The following is a 22,909-nucleotide window of genomic DNA, read 5'->3' on the forward strand; positions in this document are numbered from 1 at the left end:
ACCTAACCTGGACCCTGGAAGTGGGGCCAGGTATCTACACGTTTGAACATTCACGAATGATCCTGACACGTCACAGAGCCGAGAATTGTTAAATACTCCCAGTAGACTGCAAGGTGCAGCGAAGGCTGAGAACTCTTGAGTTGGAGTTTCAGCCCCAGATCAGCTGTAAAACAAATTTAAAACTGCAAGAGTCACGTGCCCCTAGCTCTGAGCTGGGGACCAAGCTGCCCTCCACGCCCCTCCCCTGAGCACCCCCAGGACACACTTGGTCCCTAAGGGTAAGGACTCTTCCCCTGTCTGACTCCCACTGTCCCTGCTGCCACCCTTGGCCCCTCCCACAGTCCCTGCTGCCACCCTCTAGGCCCCTCCCACAGTCTCTGCTGCCAATCTGTAGGCCCCTCCCACAGTCCCTGCTGCCACCCTCTAGGCCCCTCCCACTGTCCCTGCTGCCACTGTCCCTGCTGCCATCCTCTAGGCCCCTCCCACTGTCCCTGCTGCCACCCTTGGCCCCTCCCACAGTCCCTGCTGCCACCCTTGGCCCCTCCCACAGTCCCTGCTTCCACCCTTGGCCCCTCCCACAGTCCCTGCTGCCACCCTTGGCCCCTCCCACAGTCCCTGCTGCCACCCTTGGCCCCTCCCACAGTCCCTGCTGCCACCCTTGGCCCCTCCCACAGTCCCTGCTGCCACTCTCTAGGGCCCTCCCACTGTTCCTGCTGCCACAGTCCCTGCTGCCATCCTCTAGGCCCCTCCCACTGTCCCTGCTGCCACTGTCCCTGCTGCCATCCTCTAGGCCCCTCCCACTGTCCCTGCTGCCACTGTCCCTGCTGCCATCCTCTAGGCCCCTCCCACTGTCCCTGCTGCCACTGTCCCTGCTGCCATCCTCTAGGCCCCTCCCACTGTCCCTGCTGCCACTCTGTAGGTCCCTCCCACTGTTCCTGCTGCCACTCTGTAGGCCCCTCCCACAGTCCCTGCTGCCCCTCTGTAGGCCCCTCCCACTGTCCCTGCTGCCACTGTCCCTGCTGCCATCCTCTAGGCCCCTCCCACTGTCCCTGCTGCCACTCTGTAGGTCCCTCCCACAGTCCCTGCTGCCCCTCTGTAGGCCCCTCCCACAGTCCCTGCTGCCACTCTGTAGGCCCCACCCACAGTCCCTGCTGCCACCCTCTAGGCCCCTCCCACTGTCCCTGCTGCCACCCTCTAGGCCCCTCCCACTGTCCCTGCTGCCACCCTTGGCCCCTCCCACAGTCCCTGCTGCCACTCTCTAGGGCCCTCCCACTGTTCCTGCTGCCACCCTCTAGGCCCCTCCCACTGTCCCTGCTGCCATTCTCTAGGCTCCTCCCACTGTCCCTGCTGCCACCCTCTAGGCCCCTCCCACTGTCCCTGCTGCCACTCTCTAGGCCCCTCCCACTGTCCCTTCTGCCACTCTCTAGGCTCCTCCCACTGTCCCTGCTGCCACCCTCTAGGCCCCTCCCACTGTCCCTGCTTCCGCTCTCTAGGCCCTTCCCACGGGGACCTCAGCCTCCAGTGGCTGCAGGAAGGGCCCATCTGAACTGCTGGGCACTGGCTCCACCGGGGAGCACCCTGTCTCCTTGTGGGTCCTGACACACAGCATCATCCATCTGGCAGCTGTTTCTGTCATTTTGAGTTAAAAGTAAATAAACTATTTCCCAGTGCTTCTGGCCATCCCCCCTATGAGACACGTTTCCCCTGATCACCCACAACCTGGCTGTCAGGCGGCCGTCCGTGTGGACATCTGGAGGGGAGCTGGGCCAGGAGAGCTTTCATTTCGCTAAGAGTGTTCTTTAATGAATCTCCCGTTGGCAGGAGGAAGTCAGGACAGGCATCAGAGCCAGGGAATCTCAGGCTTGCTGCCTCCCCTCTCCTCCATCAATCCTGCAGCTCCTTTCAGCAACCCCGAAGGGTCAGGACCCTGGGCTGGAAAAGATGATAGATTAAATGGCTAGCTTTCCTTCACAGCGCTGCGTCTAACTCACTGTGGGTTCCCTCTACGTTGTACGATGGCGCCTGGCTGAAGGTAGGCCGGGTCTCGTACACACACTCCGAAGGCCTTGCTGCAAAGCAAATTAATTTTCTGGGAAAACGGATAAAATGCACAAATCCCCAGGGAAGCCAGGCTTCAATAAGCATAACGTCAGGCTGTGGCATGGCTCTCCTGGCTTCTTCAGCTTGCTTCTGGGTTGGGTGAAATGTTTTCCAATTTGTGGGATATTTTTTTTGGAAATGAGGTTTCCTCGGGGATGAGAGGAGAGTCAGTGGTGCCCCGTGAAGGCACAGCCGCTGCGTGCTGCACGCCCTGGGCTGGCTGCAGCTCCTCACAGCGAGGTGGGCCCAGCAGTCACCCAGGGAAGGGGTGCTGCCAGTAGCTTATCACTGTAATTCTCTCCAGAAGGAATCAGGAAAAGTTTGGATTAAGTAACGTGCAGGCAACTATTTACTTTCTTCTAATATTTTTTATCCTAAATTGTCAGAGCCCAGATATGTTTGGATCTAAGTTCTTTCCAGCCCCCTCATTAGTGACCCCCACCCTCACCCCCTGTGAGGGCGAGGGGCCAGGCAGGGAGCTTGACGTCCCGAGCTGAGTTCCAGTGCTGCTACCAATTGGTGACCTGGAGCCAGGCCTTACTTCACATTGTGGGGGTGAAGAATTGTATTGACTTATTAGAAAGGCCTTTAGAAGTTTCATGTTAGAATATTTGAAAGAAATGTGACATTATTAACAAAGATGACAATCTGCCATCTACACTAATAAAAGAGAAACACGCAAATTGGTGTCACACCGCTACCCTTCCCATTGGCTAATCAGGGCGATATGCAAATTAACTGCCAGCCAATATGGTGGCTGGCAGCCAGGCAGCTTGAAGCTAACAGGAGGCTTGCTTGCTTCAGTGACGGAGGAAGCCAACATTCCCCGCTTGCCGCTGCCAGCCTCTGAACTTGCAGTTTGAAACATTGTTACAAATATAGAAGCTAAACAAAACCCCAGAAACCTGCTTTCAGCCAGCCAGGATCTCAGAGCTGGAGTTGAAACAGTGTTTCGATTATAGAACCCAAACAAGCCAGATACCTGCTTTCAGCAGCCGAGGTCTCAGAGCTGGAGCCAAGCCTCAGAGCTAAAGCTGGCCCAGAATAAAAAAAAAAAAGAAAAAAAGGAACGGTTGGGAGCTTCAGTCACCCGCCAGCCTGAAAACAGCCCTCAGCCCCTCACCCAGACTGGCCAGGCACCCAGTGGGGACCCCCACCCTGAAGGGTGTGTGACCAGCTGCAAACAGCCACCATCCCCTCATCCAGGCTGGCCAGGCACCCCAGTGGGGACCCCCACCCTGATCCAGGACACCCTTCAGGGCAAACCAGCCGGCCCCCACCCGTGCACCAGGCCTCTATCCTATATAGTAAAAGGGTAATATGCCTCCCAGCACCGGGATCAGCGGAGCCGCGAGGCCTCCTGGCACCGGAATCAACATGACAGGGGGCAGTGCCCAAACCCCCTGATCGCCCTGCGGCTCTGTGTGTGACAGGGGGCAGGGCCACAACCTGCTTATCCACCCTGCTCTGTTCGTGACAGGGGGGAGCTCCCCAACCCCCTGATCAGCCCTGCTCTGTGCCTGATAGGGGGGAGCTCCCCAACCCCCTGATGGCCCTGCGGCTCTGTGTGTGACAGGGTGCGGTGCCCCCCCCCCCCCCCCCGCCCCACGGGCCCTGCTCTGTGTGTGACAGGTAGAGCCATAACCTCCCCATCGGCCCTGCTCTGTGTGTGACAGGGGGTGGTGCCCCAACTCCCCTATCGGCCTTGCTCTGTGAGCAACAGGGGGGAGCTCCCCAACCCCCTGATCGACCCTGTTCTGTGTGTGACAGGGGGTGGCGCCACAACCTCCCCATCGACCCTGCCTTGAGTGTGACAGGGGGCGGTGCCCCAACCCCCCAATCGGCCCTACCCTGAGCGTGACTGAGGGTGGCATCGCAACCTCCCGATCCGCCCTGCTCTGTGCATGACAGGGGGCGGCGCCCCAACTCCCCAGTCCGCCCTGCTCTGAGCCTGACCAGGGGCTGCACCTAGGGATTGGGCCTGCCCTCTGCCACCCGGGAGCAGGCCTAAGCCAGCAGGTCGTTATCTCCCGAGGGGTCCCAGACTGTGAGAGGGCACAGGCTGGGCTGAGGGACCCCCTCTCCCCCCGAGTGCACAAATTTTTGTGCACCGGGCCTCTAGTCTATATAATAAAGAGCTAATATGCTAATTAGACAGACGGCTGAACCACCTTCTGGAAGGACCAGTGGGCAGGCCCCTGAGGCAGCTGGAACTGGGAGGGCCAAGGCAGCTGGGGCTTCCAGGGCCAAGCCCCTTGCATGAATTTCGTGTATCAGGCTTCTAGTGAAGAGAATAAATGCTATTTTCCACATTGTCATTGTCCCAGAAGAGTGCACACTATAGGACAAGAGGAGGATGGCTGTGCTCTGTACACTGGGCGGCGGGGGGAAGGGGGGGGGGGGGCGGGGGGGCAGAAAATGAAAGATTCTCAAAGCCAGGCATTCTCTGCAGGTGTGCCCAGGAAATTCCACACCACTGCCTGAAGACAGGAGAGAGGGAAGGAGGGAGAGAGAGAGAGAGAAAGAGAGAGAATTCTCTCGGGTTGCCTCTGGGGTCAGATGCCCTGAGGTGAATGCAGGCTTTCATTCCCTAGTGAGTGGGACTGAAACTGGGTTTGTAAAGGGTGTTAAAATGGAACTCCTCCAACCCCATTTAAGTTTAATTATAATAAAATAGTCTCTGTGTATATTTAGACTCACACCGAGCGCTGAGAGCTGTGCTTCCACGCAGTTCGTCTGGTATTTCTTCCTTGGAAACATTCTCACTCCCCATAAACCCTACTTGGGAGGCATGCTGGCTTCCTACGGCATTTCATAGACAAGGTCAGTGTGGTTTGGCTCTCTCCTCAAAATCAAAAGAAAATTATTTCATAAAAAAGAACAAAGGCCTTAGCCGGTGTTGCCCAGTGGTTGGAGTGTTGCCTGGCACACCCGAGTGTCATGGGTTCGATTTCCGGTCAAGGGCACTTACCTGGGTTGTAGGTTTGCTCCCTGCCCTGAGTCAGGGTGCATGAGGGAGGCAACCAGTGGATGTGTCTCTCTCACATCTACGTTTCTCTCTCTCTTTCCCCTCTCTCCTTCCCTTCCACGCTCTCTGAAAAGCAATGGGAAAATTATCCTCATGTGAGGATCAAGAAAACAACAACAAAAAAAGAACAAAGCAAATTGTCCTGTTAGGAAGTCGAGATCAAAGTGGTTTAAACAACACTATGAAATGTTTTTATTTCTTCCTCAAGAATGAATAGCTCATACATTCATACAGTCTGACCACGGGAGAGACTGTACCTGATGCACACGGCCAGGTAAGAGGGGCTGATACTCAGTCGGGAAGAGCTGTCGGGTCCGAGAGCCTCAGGCCCGGCAGAACCAAAGCAGCTGACTCCTCTTCTGACTCACTGTCCCCACACCTCCCAAGCCTGTCCTTACACACACACAAGGCCCCATTACCATTAATTCCAAATGACAGTGGCTCCTGGCCACGGGGGTAACGTCAGGCTTCAGCCGCTCCGCCCGGCTCCAGCTATTTCTGGGCGTCTCCAGGGTGATGTCCCCGCTGCCCATCACAAGTCACAAATCCACCCTTGTTTTCTGCTCCTGCGCTCGCTGCCGGGTGTCATACCTGCCCCCGCTGCTCTCGGTGTGGAAATACCCGGGTCTGGAAAAATCCTCTCACCCCAGGCCACAGCTGCGGGCCTGGAGAAGGGGGGCGCGGTCCTCTCCTGATTCCAGCACCTCTTTGTCACTTGGGCCTGAACACTTAGGGCAAGACGCTCTGACAGTCACCCATGCTGAGTTCTCTCCAGCTTCCAGCTCAACTTCTCTCTCCACAGGGTTCCCGACTAGACCTGGGGCTCAGATGGAGAGCAGGCACCAGCCAGTCCTTCCGCTGTCCTTGTCCCTGGAATAGCAACTCTATCAGTCAGGACAGGGCGGCCACAAAGCAGTCACAGTGGCACCGAAGCGCCGAGCACACAGAGGGTCACTGCTTGTGCCCCCTGTGTGTTCTGTGCAGGTTTGGGGGGTGGGGGAGGGGAGGGGTAGGCCGTGTCTGCTCATCGGAGTCACCCAAGACACCAAGCTCCACAGGCCCAGTTAACTCGACGTGCTTCCCGTGACGTCCGTGGCCCGGCAGCTCCTTGATGCGACTCAAATCTCCTCTAAACCATTTCCTCAAAGCAAGTCCCACGGCACAGCTGGACTCTAGGCTACTGCGCGTGCAGCCCTCCCTCAGGCTTGGAGGTGGGGACCGGAATGTGTGCACTGCAGACGCCTCCCAGAAACCCATCGAACCGACGCTCACCCCTCTGCCAGGGTGAAGGTGGGCGCCCGCAGCCATGCTCAAGCCCAGAGCACATGCTGTCATTATGAGAGCAGTGACCCTGCGCCTGGCAGGTGAGAGCAGTGACCCTGCACCTGTGCCAGTGCCCACTCTGCAGTCCTCACATACCTGCTGTGGGACCAGGAGGCCCACGTGTGACCGGGAAAAGAAACGCTGCTATACTCACAAACCCCTTTTCAATACCCAAGGGGCACACATTTTATTAAAACAATACAATTATACCCAGAAGAAGGTGATGTGCTTTGTGCTCCCTGGAGCGCTTGCTGAGCAGCCACACCCACGTTCAGCTCCGCCCCGGCCAGGCAGGGAGCGGGGGTCTTGGGCAGGATGGCCTCTCCTCCCCAAAGCTCTCTAGCAAGCCAGCCCCCTGGCAGATGGAAGTCACAGATTTGCTCATCTTCTCCATTTCATGTCTTTCTTCCATTTGCCACTACTGTGCCTCTGTCCTCCAAGGAGCCCTCTTGTTCTACCTCTTCTCCATCTGCTTTGGTTCCCCTGTTTTATTTGTTGTTTGTTGTCTAGAAAACAAATAGCCCAGCCAACGCCAAGCCTCTCTCCTGATTGGTGTTTTCTGCTTAGGCCTTAGGTCTGACTCCACCCACCTTCACCCTCATGCTGCAGGTGAGAGCCTTCCTGTCAGCTCACAGGACTGCTCCACTGGATCCAGCAGCTCCCTGCTGTGGGCACGGACATCTCGTGTGCAAGCACTTGAGGTGAGTAGTGCGAACACACATGTCTGCAGGGCCACCCGGGAACTAGGTGCCGATCAGGATGCGAGTGATGAGGACGGGATGGGGTTGGCAGAGGCCCAGTGATGGGCTTCCAAGAGAAAGGAACGCCTCCACACTCTGTTTATGAGGCCAGCATTACCCTAATTCCAAAGTCAGATAAAAACACTACAAAGAAAGAGAATTACAGGCCAATATCCCTGATGAGCATGGATGCTAAAATCCTTGGGATTTATTCCAGGGATGCAAGGCTGGTACAATATTCACAAATCAATAAACGTGACACATCACATAAACAAATTGAAAGACAAAAATCACATGATCATAATAGACTCAGAAAAAGCATTTAACAAAATCCAACACCTATTTTTGATAAAAAAAAAAAAAAAAAAAAACTCTCAGCAAAGTGGGAATAGAGGGAGCGTATCTCAACATAATAAAGGCCACATATGACCAACCTACAGCCAACGTCATACTCAATGGGCAAAAATTAAAACCATTTCCCCTAAGAACAGGAACAAAACATGGATGCCTGCTTTCCCCACGCTTATTCAACACTAGAGGCCCGGTGCACGAATTCATGCACAGGTGGGGTCCCTCAACCTGACCAGGGATCGGGGCCATCTCACCCAGTCCCAATAGGGGCTGATTGGGACCACGGGAGGTTGGCCAGCCAGGGAGGTTGGCTGTGGGAACACACTGACCACCAGGGGACAGCTCCTGCATTGAGCATCTGCCCCTTGGTGGTCAGTGTGTGTTACAGCGACTGGTCAACCAGTCATTCAGATGTAATGGTCGCTTAGGCTTTTATATATATAGATAGTACTGGAAGTCCTAGCCACATCTCTGGTAGCGATATGTTTATGGATACATCTGCTAGGGCAAAAACAACAAAGGAGAAAATAAACAAATGGGACTACATCAAAATAAAAAAATTCTGCACAGTAATAGAAACCATCAACAACAAAAAAACAGAGCCCACTGTATGGGAGTATATATTTGGCAATGATATATTTAATAAAGGATTAATATCCAAAATATATAAGGAACTCATACAACTTAACTAAAGGGAGACAAACAATCCAATTAAAAAATAGGCAAAGGATCCAAACAGACACTTCTCCAAAGAGGACATACAGATTGCCAAGAGACATATGAAATAAATGCTCAAAGTCACTAATCATCAGAGAGATGCAAATTAAAATAACAAAGAGATTCACCTCACACCTGTTAGAATGGCTACCATCAACAAATCAACAAATGACCAGCGCTGGCAAGGATGTGGAGAAAAGGGACCCCTAGTACACTGCTGGTGGGAATGCAGACTGGTGCAGTCATTATGGAAAACAGTATGGAGTTTCCTCAAAAAATTAAATATGGAACTGCCATTTGACCCAGTGATCCCACTTCTAGGAATATACCCTAAGAAACCCGTAGCACCAATCAGAAAGAATGTATGCACCCCTATGTTCATAGCAGCAAAATTAACAATAACTAAGATCTGGAAACAGCCCAAATGCCCATCAGTAAGTAGATGAGTGGATAAAAAAAACTGTGGTACATTTATACCATGGAATAGTATACAGCAGTAAAAAAGAAGAATCTCTTACCCTCTGAGACAGCATGGAGGGACCTGGAGAGTATCATGCTACGTGAAATAAGTCAGTCAGAGAAAGCCAACTATCACATGATCGCACTCATGTGGAATCTAAGTAACAAAATAAACTGATGAACGAAGCAGATCCAGAGACATGGAACAGAGTGTGGAGTCTCAGAGGAAAGGTGGGGGAGGTGGGGGGGGGGGGGTAGCAGGCGATCAACCAAAGACCTTGTATGCATATATGCATGGCCCTTGGACACAGGGTGGTGAAAGCCTGAGCCAGGGGTGCAGGGGGAGTGGAGGGGCCACCAGGTTGGAGGGGGTCAATGGGGAGGAAAAGGTACATATGTAATACTTTCTACAATAAAGATTTAAAAATAATAATAATATAATAAAGCTATAACAAAAATTAAATAAATAAAATAGCCCAGATATGAAAACAACCTAATTGTCGAGCGATGGATGACTGGATAAAGAAGAAGTAGTGCATATATACAATGGAATGCTACTCGGCCACAGAAAAGAATAAAATCTTGCCATTTGTGACAACATAGATGGACCTTGAAAGCATTATGCTGAGTGAAATGAGTCAGAAGGAGAAAGAAAAAAATTGTTTGATTTCACTTATGTGGAATATTACCCAAAAAAAGGCCCTAGCCGGTTTTGCTTAGTGGATAGAGCGTCAGCCTGTGAACCGATGGGTCCCAGGTTCGATTCCCATCAAGGGCACGTATCTTGGTTGCAGGCTCCTCCCCTGGTAGGGGCTCATGCAGAAGGCAACCAATCGCTGTGTTTCTCTCACATCAATATTTCTTTCTGTCTTTCCCTCTCTCTTCCACTCTCCCTAAAAATCAATGGAAAAATATCCTTGGGTGAGGATTAATAAAAAATAATAAAAAAAATTAAAAATGAGCAAACAAAACAAAATCAAACTCAGATACAGAGAGCAGATCAGTGGTTACCAGATGGGAAGGTGGGTGGGGGTAGACAATGGATAGTAACTAAACTTTGGAGGGTGATTACTTTGTAGTGTGTACAGATGTATAATTATAATGTTGTACACCTGAAACTTATATTTAAAAAAGAGAGAGAAAGGTCCTAGGAAAGACATCTCACACAGAGGAACAAGAACCAGTAACTCAGGAGGCAGAAGTGTGCGTGCGGACCTGCCCGGAGACTGGGGCCTCAGAGAAGTGGCGGACCCTGGTTCCTCAATTCTTCATCTTGAAACAGATATTTGTAAGAACTGAAGCCCGACCTGCCACGGGGTTCTGCAAAACATGAATAAAAAGCGGACACTGCGTTCACATCAAACTTCCTCATACTGTCTAGAGAAGCAAAGGTTCTTGGAATCATAGACCGTCAGAGGCTCAAGATCTTAGGATCCTCCTGGACAACGTCCTCATTTTACACTTGAGAGACGAAGGCCTGGGGGCCTGGACCAGCCACGCAGCTGAAAGCCCCCCACGCCAGGCTCAGAAAGGGACAGGCGATGAGACCAGGAAGGAACAGCCCTGCAGAGAGACCCACGTGGGATGCAGCCTCCATGCCACAGGGTGCTTGGCCGTGAGGCGGTACACCCTTCAGCTGTGTCCTCTGCTGGGGATCAGGGGAACAATGGCGGCCTGAGCCTGCAGGTAGGGAAACTGACAGGTGGGGAGGGGACAATGAATGTCAAAGGACTCCTGCCAATGGGAAGGCATGATGCAATGACCGATGTTAGTTTGCTTTCTCCATGTCCCCCATTGGCCTTGGTACCCTTCCTCAGAGCTCCCACCCCACCCTTTTCCCAATCATACCCTTTATCCCCCTGTGCTGAAACTGCCCGATTCAGATCCTCCCCAATACGTCAAGCTCCCTAGGGCCAACGGCTTCGCCAAATTGCACTTGGTGCACCCCACAGACCCTCAATGAATGTTTGTTGAGTGAAGGAACCTCTAAACCAGTGGTTCTCAACCTGTGGGTCGCGACCCCTTTGGCGGTTGAACGACCCTTTCACAGGGGTTGCCTAAGACCATCCTGCATATCAGATATTTACATTACGATTCATAACAGTAGCAACATTACAGTTATGAAGTAGCAAAGAAAATAATTTTATGGTTGGGTCACAACATGAGGAACTGTATTTAAAGGGCCAGAAGGTTGAGAACCACTGCCTACCTTCAAACTTCCAACACAAAAGACTGAAAGCTCAACTAGACTCATTGAGCGCTTTTAGGATCTCACTAACAAGGCAAATGTGTTCGTATACATTTGTAAATGAAACCTTTCTGAGAAATGTTTGCAACATTTTACATTTGTAACTTGTAATAGTCATTTTGTGTGTGTGTGTGTGTGTGTGTGTGTGTGTGAGAGAGAGAGAGAGAGAGAGAGAGAGAGAGAGGTGACTATAATTCAGGATGTCTCTAGGCTTCTAACTTTCCAGATTCCTCTCTATCCAAAATAAGATATCCACTGTCCACCTGGAATCAAGCTGCCCATCTGGAGTTAGTCACTTGGATAATGCGACCTCAGGGGCTCTCCACGCCCTGGCTGTCTCCTGAATCCCAGATGCCTGCTGCTAAAGGGACAGGTGCAAAGCTCCCTGTGTGTGACTGGCATTACGCCTACTTTATCTTCCACCTCGTCATCTATCACAGTCAAGAACTAGCAGCCCAAATTCAAATTTCAAGGGAATAAAATAATAGAGACTGCACAGGAGTTCCCCTTTCAAGTATGACCTCAATAAAACCCCTTTGCCCTTGGTCTTCTGGATTCAGTGGGTGGAGGGGAGAGAAATGGTTGCGTGTCTGTGGACCCACAGCCAACTAACGGTAGTTTGGGTAGGTACTGCCTGGAGCAGTTCAGATCCAAAGGTGTTGAGAACGTTTTAGAGTCAAATTTTGGAAATTTGAGATTTATATCCATATTATTCCCAAATAGGAAGTGATATATTCTCTGCCAGAATATATGTGAAACCCATCTCCCCCTGCTGCTGATTTCTGCTTATCTGATAATCTACATTTACATGGTACCTGTTTATGTGTTCTAGAGAAACGTTCTGGTATTTTGAAATCTAGCAAGTTTTTAAAGTCTGAGAAGTAATGTTTATCCTAAACAGCAGCCGTGTCCACAGTCAGCAAATGTGAACAATGCTCCTTCAATCCGATGACGAAGGTAAACTAACGGCATTATGCTCTATCGCAGGGAACTTGGGCTTTAAACATAGTCGATGTGATCCACCTAAAGGACTCATCAGTATTTAGGAAGCATTTATTGTGTGCCGCTGTCTGGGTCGTGAGGAGAGCAATAAGCAACACCCCCCAGACCCCTCCCCACACAGAGCTCCCCACCTAGCAGGAGGAGAGGAAACTTCCAAGGAAGATAGGTGTCCCACGTTGGCAAGGGCTGTGCTTGATGGCGTCAATGCCCCAATTCTTTACCTCCCCTCTACCCACTCCATTTCCACGGTTTTTTGTTTGTTTGTTTTGTTGTTGTTTTTTCAGGGAGCTGGGCTTCATCCCTTCCTCTTGACTTGGAGCTCAGCCACGTGACCCATTTCAGCCAACAGCCTGAGGTCGAGAGGACAGTGTGTCAGCGCCTATCGGCACATAAACCTCAGGGGTTTGGTGATTCCCACGCCCCTCTTGGTGCCGTGAGGAGAAGACACCCAGGCTGGTCCTCTGGTCCCAGGAGGAGGAGAGAAGACATGGAGAGAGGGGCCCAGCTGAGCTTCCCGCCAGCTCAGTCCAAGGCAGTGCCTCAGGAGCCCCTAAGAGGCCCGAATAAGCTGTCAGCCAGGCCACCCAGGGTGCCCAGCTGAGGTCAGCTGACCTGCTGACCCCAGATGCATGAGCTATAATAGATGACTGTTGCTTTGGTGTTGAGATTTGGGGTTCTTTGTAACACCTCAATAGCTCACCAATACAAGAGCTAAAGAGCAGTAAAGAGGGAGAAAGCAGTATGTGTGTGTGTTAGTGGTGGGGAGTCCATTCTATATAATAAAAGCCTAATATGGCAAGTGTCTGGTCGACTGGGTCGGCCATTCAACCAGTCAAAGTGTAATATGCTAATGCTATACTAAGGCTGCTCAACTGCTCACTATGATGTGCACTAACCAGCAGGGGGCAGTCGCTTCAACCGGTAGGTTAGCTTGCTGCTGGTGTCCGACTGATCGGGACTGAGCGAGATGGGCCAGACATGCCCTGGAGCCCTCCTGTGTCCCTCCCCAGCCCGGCACCAGTGGGGTCCCTCAGCCTGGCCTGTGTCCTCTTGCAATCCAGAACCCCTCGGGGGATGTCGCAGAGCAGTTTCAGCCCAATGCTAAAGGCCAGGCCCAGGAACCCCACTGGTGCATGAATTCGTGCACTGGGCCTCTTAGAATAATTTCCTTGTATAGAGTTATTTTAAATATGTAACACATTACTAGTGCTTCTACAAACTCCCCCTTTCCAAGAATTGCAAGTTTCTGTGTTGCTTACCTAACGCCCTCATCACCCAGTTGGCACGGTCATCCTCGTTCTATGGGCCCAAGAAAAGTGGGGGGCAGAAAAAACTCACTGACTTTATCTGGTTTGAGAGGCAGAGCTGAAATGAACCCTATTTCCACTTCCTGTCCAGTTTACATTCTTGCTCTTTCTCATGTTTGAGGTGCCGTGTGTGAGTTCTCTTTCTCTTTCAGGGTGGCATCCTGTGACTGCTCCAGCTCCCCCAAATTCTCCCTAATTTACCACAAACTCGATTAGGGCTTAAAGGCCAAGGGTTTAGCCAGTAGAATTCTTGCAACACACTCCCAGGAAGAAGACCTGTTTCAAGGATTAAAAAAACAACAAATATATATATTCACGCAAGATTTGAATTTTGCATGAGCATTAACAACAACAACAAAAAAAATAAAAGCCTAATTTTACTTGGTTTATTGAATCAGAATCTAATTTCTGTTGCCCTTTTGATTTCAATCCCTTCAATTTGATAAGCATTACCAAGTACCAATTATGGCCCAGGAGCAGGGACAATGAAGACCAATGAAGACCACGGCTTTGTGTATGTGCCAGCAAAGCCGTGGAGGCCATTTACCCGATGTGCTATTCCATACATAACCCTATACTGTATACTTTATGAATCAATAAAAAATTTACAATTTTTAATTATAAACCTGTATTTTCTATCAAAATTACGTCTTGCGTGAATTTTGGGAATATATATATATTATTGATTTCAGAGAGGAAGGGGAAAGAAGAGATAGAAACACCAATGATGAGAGAGAATCATTTATCAGTTGCCTCCTGCACAACCCACTGAGGATCGAGCCCGCAACCCCCAACCCAGGCATGTGCCCTGACCAGGGAATTGAAACGTGACCTCCTGGTTCATAGGTCCACACACAAGCACTGAGCGGGAAAGGATTCTTTTCCATGGTGATACAGATAGCCAGTGGTGTTGTTTTGTGGAGATCAAAGCCTTTCCAAATGAGCCACCCTACCTTCTAAAAGGTGAGTGCAGGTTCCGTCATAGTCACTTGTCCTCCCGCCTGAAAAAACAAAACAAAACACGACATGACAGGGTTCCAGCCCAAATCCTAACCATGCGTTTTCCATCTTGTCACACAGCACGTGCTCCGTTGGAATCACAGTCCCCAGTTCCAGTTCAGGGTTCTGGAAGATTCCAGGGGCCAGAATTGGCTCCAATACAGCTAGAGTTCATGAACATACTAGTATACATAAAGGCTGAGGGAAAACATTCCTCTCACTCCCTGTCTTCTAGGGAGTGGCCTGCTGGTGGCTCCCCCGGCTGCTGGAAAGGTTTCAGATCTTCCTTCCTAAGGTATTCTCGCGGGCTCCTCAATCTAGGGTTGGAAAGCTTCCAACTTTTATAGATTCGCACAATTGGGATCATAAATTCCAGAGCTGTCTGATCTTGGGGAGATCACTGAACCTCCTCTCTGGAATGAAGTTCCTCCCTGTCCTGACATTGTCATTTAAATACACGCCTTAAGCTACTGATTCTAAACTGACGAAGGCTTTCAGCCGGCTACGGACTCACACCAGCCGAGTTAAAGGGTTTAATCACAAGAATTAGGTCAGATCTCTCATCAATAATTTTTAAGTCCTACCAGCCCTCTTCATTGCCTCTTTTTATGGTTAGCCTTACAATTTTTACAGGCAGACCAAAGATCAAAGCGTACACGGTAAGGATCTCAAAATCCCCCAGATCCAGCTGCTCGGGTTCTGGGTTCAGGGATAAGCTGCACATCCTGAAACGCAGCGGCAGAGTCCGGGAAGCCGGCTCCCTTCCGCGATTCGACGCCGCCGGGGCAGATGCAGTTTCCTGTGTGAGCGCCGGGTTCCTCCAGGCCTGACCTCAGCGCTTCCAGGTCCCGATCGATCGATCGATCGCTCCCCACACGCGCACGTCCGCACCTGTAAAGCCACTTGGACATACGCTGTGGGGTCCTGACGTGATGGCACAGCCGTCAGCGGGGGGGGCACTGCACTGAATGGGGGACACGAACCCCACTCTCCTATGTGAATGGGCCTGGACTGGGCTCCAGCCCCCAACGAAAAGGGATAGTCCAGTTAAATGGGACCATCTGGCCGCCCCCGGCCCCAGCGACACCTCTGGGATGGGGGTGGGGGTGGGAGTGGGGATGGGGAGAAGCGGAGCGCTCTTGGGGGGCCGGGAAGGTAGCTCCGTAGCGCGCAGCTGCCACCCCGAGCCCAGGGGTCCCGAGCGCAGGGGTCGGGCCAGCGGTTCGCCGTGGTCCTCAGCGGCGGGCCGGGGCGCTGAGAAGCCCCCAAGACACTGCCGAGGGGGGGAGGGCGCGCTTTGTTCCTGGGCCGGAGGGGGCGAGGCGCCGCCGCCGCGGACAGAGTCGCCGCTGTCCCCGGGGCCCCAGGGCAGCTCCCGCCAGGCGGCCGCGGGCGCCTCCATAGCAACCGCGTGGGAGCTCCGGGAGCCGGGGGAGTCGGGGGAGGGAAGACGGGGGGAGGCGGGAGGGGTGCGCGGAGGAGGGAAGGAGGGCCCGGCGGAGAGGGCTGGGGGAGGAGGGCATCTGGAGGAAACGGAGGAAGAAAGGCAGGGACCTGGAGGGAGGAGGGGAGCGGGCGGGAGCGTAGGTGGGGGGCAGGGAGCCGGGGGAGCAGGAGGAGGAGGGAGGAGAGCGGCGAGAGCGGGCGGGCGGGAGCTGGGCGGGGCGCGATCTGGAGGAGGGCGCGCCGGCCGCCCGGCTCCACCCTGCTCCGCCCTCCGGGCACCGCGCCCCGGGCGGGGAGTGGGCGGCGTTCCGGCTCCAGCTGCCCGGGGAGGGGGGGCGCGGGGGGGGCCGGCGGCCGAGGGGGTGGGGGGGCCGGCGGCCGAGGGGGTGGGGGGGGCCGCGGTGGCCCGCGGGTGACCGCCGCTGGGCGGAGCCGCGGGAGCGCGGGGACTGGAGTCCGCTCTGCAGCTGCGCGCCTCGCGCCCCCGTGGGCTCCCGGTTCCCGGTCCCCGGGCTCCCGGCTCCCGGCTCCCGGCTCCCGGCTCCCGGCCCCGGGCTGCAGGCCGGTTGGGAGGAGGACCCGAATCCGCGCCCGCTCCACGCCGGCCGGAGCCTCCTTTCCGTGGCCAGCCTCTTAGAAAGGTGATGAGGGTTTTGTTTTTAGTCCCACCCTCTCCCCCCAAAAATGAGGGGCCGGTGGAGAAAACGTGTCGCCCACACTGAGCTGGGGCACGGAAGCAGTGTTCTCTGACGTCCAGCAGAAGTTTTCTGGGAAAAGCCAAGTCACAAACCCGTCGTGGTTCTTCAGGGCCATTTGTTTGGCATCGGCTCACACAGGGCACCTCACTACGTGGGCGAAACGGGGTGATCCTGACACGGGGCGCGCTCCCCACAATCTTGGACTAGACCACACTCCGAAATGTGTGAGAACAAACAATTTCAGACTTAGGATCTCAAAAGAAAGCCAGTAGGTTTAAGTGCTGTGTATTTTATTTTTAAATTATTATAGCAAGGAAAAGGGAAAGAAAAATAAACTTGTGGACGTTCTCGGCTAACATGGCCTATGGGAAAATGAAAATAAACCTGATTGAAAAAACAGTGCTCACCATAAATAGGCCTCGCTTTCAGGCAGGGGCCTTGGTTTAAAAAAAAGCACAACCAGCAGAAAAGGGACCAATCGAATGGAAGATTGTCCGCTTTTCATCAAGTAAAGGTCAAAGCACCCTCTAAGCTTTAAAGCAGTATTTCTCCGTGTAGAGCCAGGGCTTCTCCTTTGTTTTTTGTTCTGAAAATTGTGATGTCTAATTCCTGTTTGCAGGTATTACTCAAAGGAATACTTTTTGGTCTCATCTACCCACATACTCCCAAATTAGGTACCAATCTAAAAGAAACAGGAAAGCTGTCGGTTTGTAATTATATGACATCCCATCTGGTTTCAACTCTATCTTTGACCAAAAAGAAAAGATGGAAAATACGGGCAAAGGTCCCACTACATCTGTACAGCTGTAAACGCTCCCTTACTTGGACTCGAAATGCATGGCCCAGTCTCTGCCTCCCAGCTCGTTGATGTGGGGCCTGTTTGGGGGCTCATGGCATTCCAGGCATTATTCTTGGCAAATTTATAGATATTAGCATTTTATTTAAATTTCTTCAACTTAGAAGGCAAATGGTAATACAATATTATCCCATTTTATGGATGAAGAAACTGAGGCTTAGAGAGGACCTACAACCTGCTCCGATTCGCACAGCTGCAGCCAGTGGGCAGGGTTGCAGGAATGAAGACCCCAAACCAGCCATCCCTGAGCAAGGTCCTTTGCTCCCTGACCTCACATCCTGCAGGGTTGGGGCCGCCCTTGTATCTTACAGAGAATAACTCTGGATTTAACCGTGGGTCAAATATGCGTACAGGTTAACTGAATTTCTTGATATCATCCCATTTTTGTGGCATTGTGTAGACTTGCGAACTTATGAGTCATTACTTTCGTATGTTCTAAGTTTTCCCGTAATAAATTTTTATGCAATATTGTAAACTTTAGAAATACAGAAAACAGCAACCCGCCAGGCCCAAATCTACTACCAAGCACAAGTTGTTCCTGTATGTTCACATGAGTATTTAGAGTTCTGGCAATATTTAAAAATATATATTCTGAATTCAGTGATAACCCATCTTACTTTTTAACTTGTATATACTTTTTTTTAAATCCTCACCCGGGGATATAGATTTTTTATTATTTTATTTTATTTTATTTTATTTTATTTGAGAGAGAGAGGAAAGGAGAGAGAGAGGGAGAGAAACGTGGATCCATTGCCTCCTGGGCTTGGGGTTGTCCTGCCGCTTGTATTCTGACTGGTTTCTTTATTACCTGCAAGTTAGGAGACACCGGCTAAGCAGCACCGGCTGTCGGTTTGCACCTTCAAAGTCAAGTGAGGGCTGAGAGCTTCCTGCTGAATTTGGCCTCTGGAAATAGATAATTAGAATATACCCTCCCCTGAAATCTTTGGCCCGCATCTTTCCCCTTTTTTCTGTCTGAATCAGGCCTATCGTCCTTCACCTGACTCAGCGTGGGGCCGGAAGGAGTGCTGAAAAAACAAGAGTGGAGCTTCTGGGACCAAAGTGAGCAAAAGACAAATGTTTCCCTCTGCAGGGCCCGCAATGCTGGGGCTGAAGGTCAGGGTGCTCAGGATGGGGGACAGATGGGAAGATGGGTGGGAACCACTACGGGTGCTAAGGCCCATCTTTTAGGCTGAGAACTAAAGGGAAGAGCTGCTTTTTCAGGCTCGCCTGAGGGGTCAAGTTTGAATTTCAGTTGCCTTACTGGGGACGGGGTGAGACCCCTGCCAAGAGGCGAGGCCCCCAGGAAGTTTCAGAGAGTAGGACTTACTCTCCCACTGAAAACCAAAGGGCCTTTGCTCACGTCCACGGCCACTGTCCCTGGGGGCCCGTGTGCCTGTCCCAAGGCCCTGAGAGCTGGGGGGTGAGGGGGCCACGCGCTCTGCCTACTGAGGCCCCGTCCTGCTGTGACTGATTGCGATTTACAATCTTTTCGTTTCCTTTCATTTTCTAAACACATTTCCCCTTAGGAAAGCACTCCCTTGTTACTTTAGTCCAAAGGTAATTTTTTTTTCTTTTACAGAATTTAGAGGAGAAAAAATACCCTGTGACTATTTTTAACACATGTGACAGAGAAGCGATCATTCACAATGTTACTTAATCATGCTGATATTCCCACCACTGGTATTTGACATTTCCCCAAACTAAAAGTAAAATTTCCCAGTGGGGTCCCAGTCTGAGTAAGATTTATTAGAAAATAAGAATGAAGAAATGGGGGAAGGGAGGGAGATAAAGAGAGGCTCTTATTTTTCATAGGATTCTAGTTTTTGTCTCAACAAAAGTTCATTTTAATTGAATTCATAAGCAGCATTTTGCTGTAATATAATTGCATGCCTTGCCTTTTCTTTTTAAGCCCACAGTTTGATTTTTAGGTCTGACATTTAAGGGAATACAACTAAATGATTTTGTTTTTTCTTACAAAGGAGGTCAAACAAGAAGATGACAATTTAATCAATACAGAATTTGGGTTAACTAATTCAAAGTGACTAGGAAGTCTGGAATGAAAACTTTAAGCATGCACCGAACAGAATACCTAATTAGTATTGATCACCAAATAATTCTAAGCACATGTACTGTTTACATAGAAAGGAAGCAATATATCTTCTTAGAAAAATAAAAGCTGCAACACTATATCTGGACCTCATTAGCATGAGGAAAAGAAAAAGGGGCCATATAAAGTGGGACTCCTGCCACTGCCACATGAGAAAACACGTGTCCGCAGGGCACGCCATTTATCGGAAGAGGGGACAAGACTTGGGATGAGGGCGATGCTGGCAGAGACTCAGTCTGAACGGGGACAAGAGTGACAGGCTGAGGCGTCCGACAGGCTTTTGTGCCTGGACACAAAGACCAGCTGATGTTCTGCATTCAGGAGGGTTAGACACACCCTGTGCAATCCGCACACAGACCCTGCGAGGCCCACCTGTAGTTGGGGCATTAGAGAGGCCGAAGGACTGACCCCGGATCATAAAGGGTGAAAGTGGGATTCCCTCTCCATTCTTCCTCTTCATTCTTCCCTCATGGCGATCCGTGAGTGGGGTGGAGGGGGAACCCCCCTGACTCCCAAACACAAGTGCCCATGGACACCCCGTTCAGCCAGACGGAGTGCCCTGCCTGCTGCTCTGATACCAGGGTCCCTGGAAGAGGCCTGCAGCTGGGCGCGGTGGCTCTTCCTACAGAGGGCCCGCTGGAGACCAGCATCTCTCACCTGGATCGGGAGAAAGCAGAGGCTGCTGGCTCATAGGCTCTGGACGCTCAGAACTTCCAGGACTGGCTGCAGCTTTCGGTTCTGAACCAGAAGTTTGGGCCTTGTGGATGGAGCTGGGGTGATCGTGGCTCATCAGGTGAAGTGAAGGAGGAAGGAGAGAACATTTCTTAGCTAATTAACTAGTGGAATCTTGAAATAAAGATAAAGGGTACTGTTACTATGAAATCTACTTGAAAATCCTTGTTTTATGAAGTGTGCTAATTTGGAAATCATTAGTGAGTTTCTTTATGGCCTGAAGCAAAAGTCACAGATGAGGGGCCTGGGATGGGGGATGCTGGTTACTGGTTACGGAGCCAACCTGGAGGAGCAGAGAGGGGTGGGGGAGCAGGCATGGGCCAGCTTGTGCAAGGACCCTGCGCGGCTGCCAGGGTCGGGGTTCACCTTCCTTCTGCTGCCTAAGAACCCACCTTCTGGGCCAAGGACATTTTCTTTACTGGTCTTCCTCGTTAGCCTCCACTAGATGAGCGTGTTCCTGCTGCTTTCGATTTGATGCCTCAGGGATGTTCCCCAGTTTCCTGGAGGGGCCCTGGGAGGTGGGCACGCTGCATGCAGCCTGGCCCCAGGAGCAAGGCAGGGGACCCTCCCTACTTCTGCCTTTTGCCTCTATTTCCCTTCCTGAAGCCACCTACCTTGTCACTCTGTGACCAGTTCTGCTGCTCCTCTGAACACGTGGCCCATGAGGTCACAGAAAGGCTTGGTTCATATCACCTTACACAGGGAGCACTACTCACTGGCCATCTCTGATCTCATTTCCAGACACAGGGTGAAAATTGGACTGGTGTCACTCAACACGGTGTTCCCCAAGCCAGTCATCTTAGTGAGAAGCTGGTTTAAATGGGGAGTCAGGCCCACTCGGGGTCAGGGGCCTGATGTGGGCTAGGTAGGCAGTCTCCCCGTCACGTTCTAACTCCGCACCCCTTGGCTTCCAGATTCCCTAACAAGCTTCTTTCCTTGTTCCGTGGGAACTGCTATTCATCTCATTCCTTTAAAAATAATACTAAATGGCCTGGTCGGTGGCTCAAGGGTTAGAGTATCATCCCATGCACCTTCGGAAGGGTCTCGGGTTCGATTCCTGATCAAGGGCACATACCTGGGTTGCAGATTCGATCCCAGCCCCAGTCCGGGTGCCTGTGGGAGGCAACCAATTGATATGTCTCTATCACATCAATGTTTCTCTCTTTCCTCCTTCCCTTCCACTCTCTCTAAAAATCAATGAAAAACATATCCTCAGGTGAGGATTAACAAACAAATAAATAAAAGTAATACCACACAGTGTTCTTTGTTTTCCCAGCCCCAATGTCACAACTTCTTCATCCTGCTCTGGGATAGAACATCGCAGTGACACCCACCCCCATTCTTCTTGCTTCTGGATTAAGGGGCAGAAAGGAATATTAGATTATTGTCTTGCAATCAAGGACAGCATATTCTTTTAAAAACGGACATGGGAAAAATCGTCTTCTTTTTACTATTGAATTGAGCATCTGTTGCTTGTTCTTGCTTATCGCGGAGATTGATGAATCCGTCCACTAAGAACTGCAGGTGCTGAGTGCCTTGCCTGGGCCACACACCGCTTTTGTGTAGAACTCTCCGGACAGGGGGTTTTCAATTGTAAGGTATCCCCGTCCCATGTAGGGATGGGGGCACAGAGTAAGGAAGGGAAGGGCAGGAATCCCACCAGCCAGGTCTCAGCTCAGAGGTGCCCGGATGCCGGGACTGACCAGCAGACCCTGAGTGATGGATAAATGGATTACTCTGATACAATGTGTGCTGTGAAAGAGAGGCTAAGGGACGGCCTGGCCAAAGGAACCAGGCAGCCTCATTTGCCTGCCTCATTAGGCTTTTGTTGTTGCAGCAGTTTGGGATAAAGTGTATCTTTTAGATACAATCAGTAGGTGAGTAATCTCGGGAGGACACATGTTTACATTGTCCTCTAGGCAAGGGCATCCAGAGAGTAGGCATAAGGATTCCAGTAAACACCCGGGGGTCTGCGAGTGCACAGACCTGTTTGGAAAGGTCAAGGAATAATTAGGGGCACCGCCTTCCACATTCCCCTGCTCCCCTAAGTCGGAATTCTGATAAACAGGGCAGGCGGCCTTCCACACACTTCCCTTTTCTCAGAATGTCCTCCTGACAACTTTCCAACCAAGTCTCTGTGCTCCCCAACACCCGGAGCGCTGGGAGCACCGGCAGTGGCAGTGCGGATGGCTGCCCGGGCCTGTGGATGGGCAGGGCTCCGAGTGCCGCTCCTGCACCTGCAGAGGCTCTTCTCATGGGGAAGGCGGGCCAGAGTGTCCGGCTCTGCCCACCTCGAGGCATGATAAACCCTCCTCCGCTGGAGAAACTGATGAGTCACAGAAATGAGATCTTTCTGACTAATCACTTACAAAAATGGCTCTCCCGGCCACTGTAACCAAATGTAACCAAATTAAACCCACTAGATAAGAACTTAGTGTCTTCCATGACTGCCCACAGTTCTGAAGACCAATAAGTGCATGTAAACATAGAGAAAGAACAGGAGAAATTCATCACACCATAAAACACAAAAGGGGCACCTGGCCAGTGTGGCTCAGTTGGTTGGCATCATCCTCTGCACTGAAAGGTCGCCAGTTCAATTCCTGGTCAGGGCACAAGCCCGGGTTTCAGGTTCAATCCCTAGTCGGGGGGCAACAGATCAATGTTTCTCAATAAAAAATAAACAAACCACAAAGGGTTATCTAGGAAGTCCTCTAACTAAATGCTATGTTTTAGAATTCAAGCATTTTAAAAAACAGCCCAAATAATTAACTGCTTAGGGATTTTAAGAAAATGCTT

This window comes from Myotis yumanensis, unplaced genomic scaffold (assembly GCF_028538775.1).
Source record: "Myotis yumanensis isolate MYYU_CA2020_CCGP unplaced genomic scaffold, mMyoYum1.0.hap1 SCAF_15, whole genome shotgun sequence".
Classification (NCBI taxonomy): domain Eukaryota; kingdom Metazoa; phylum Chordata; class Mammalia; order Chiroptera; family Vespertilionidae; genus Myotis; species Myotis yumanensis.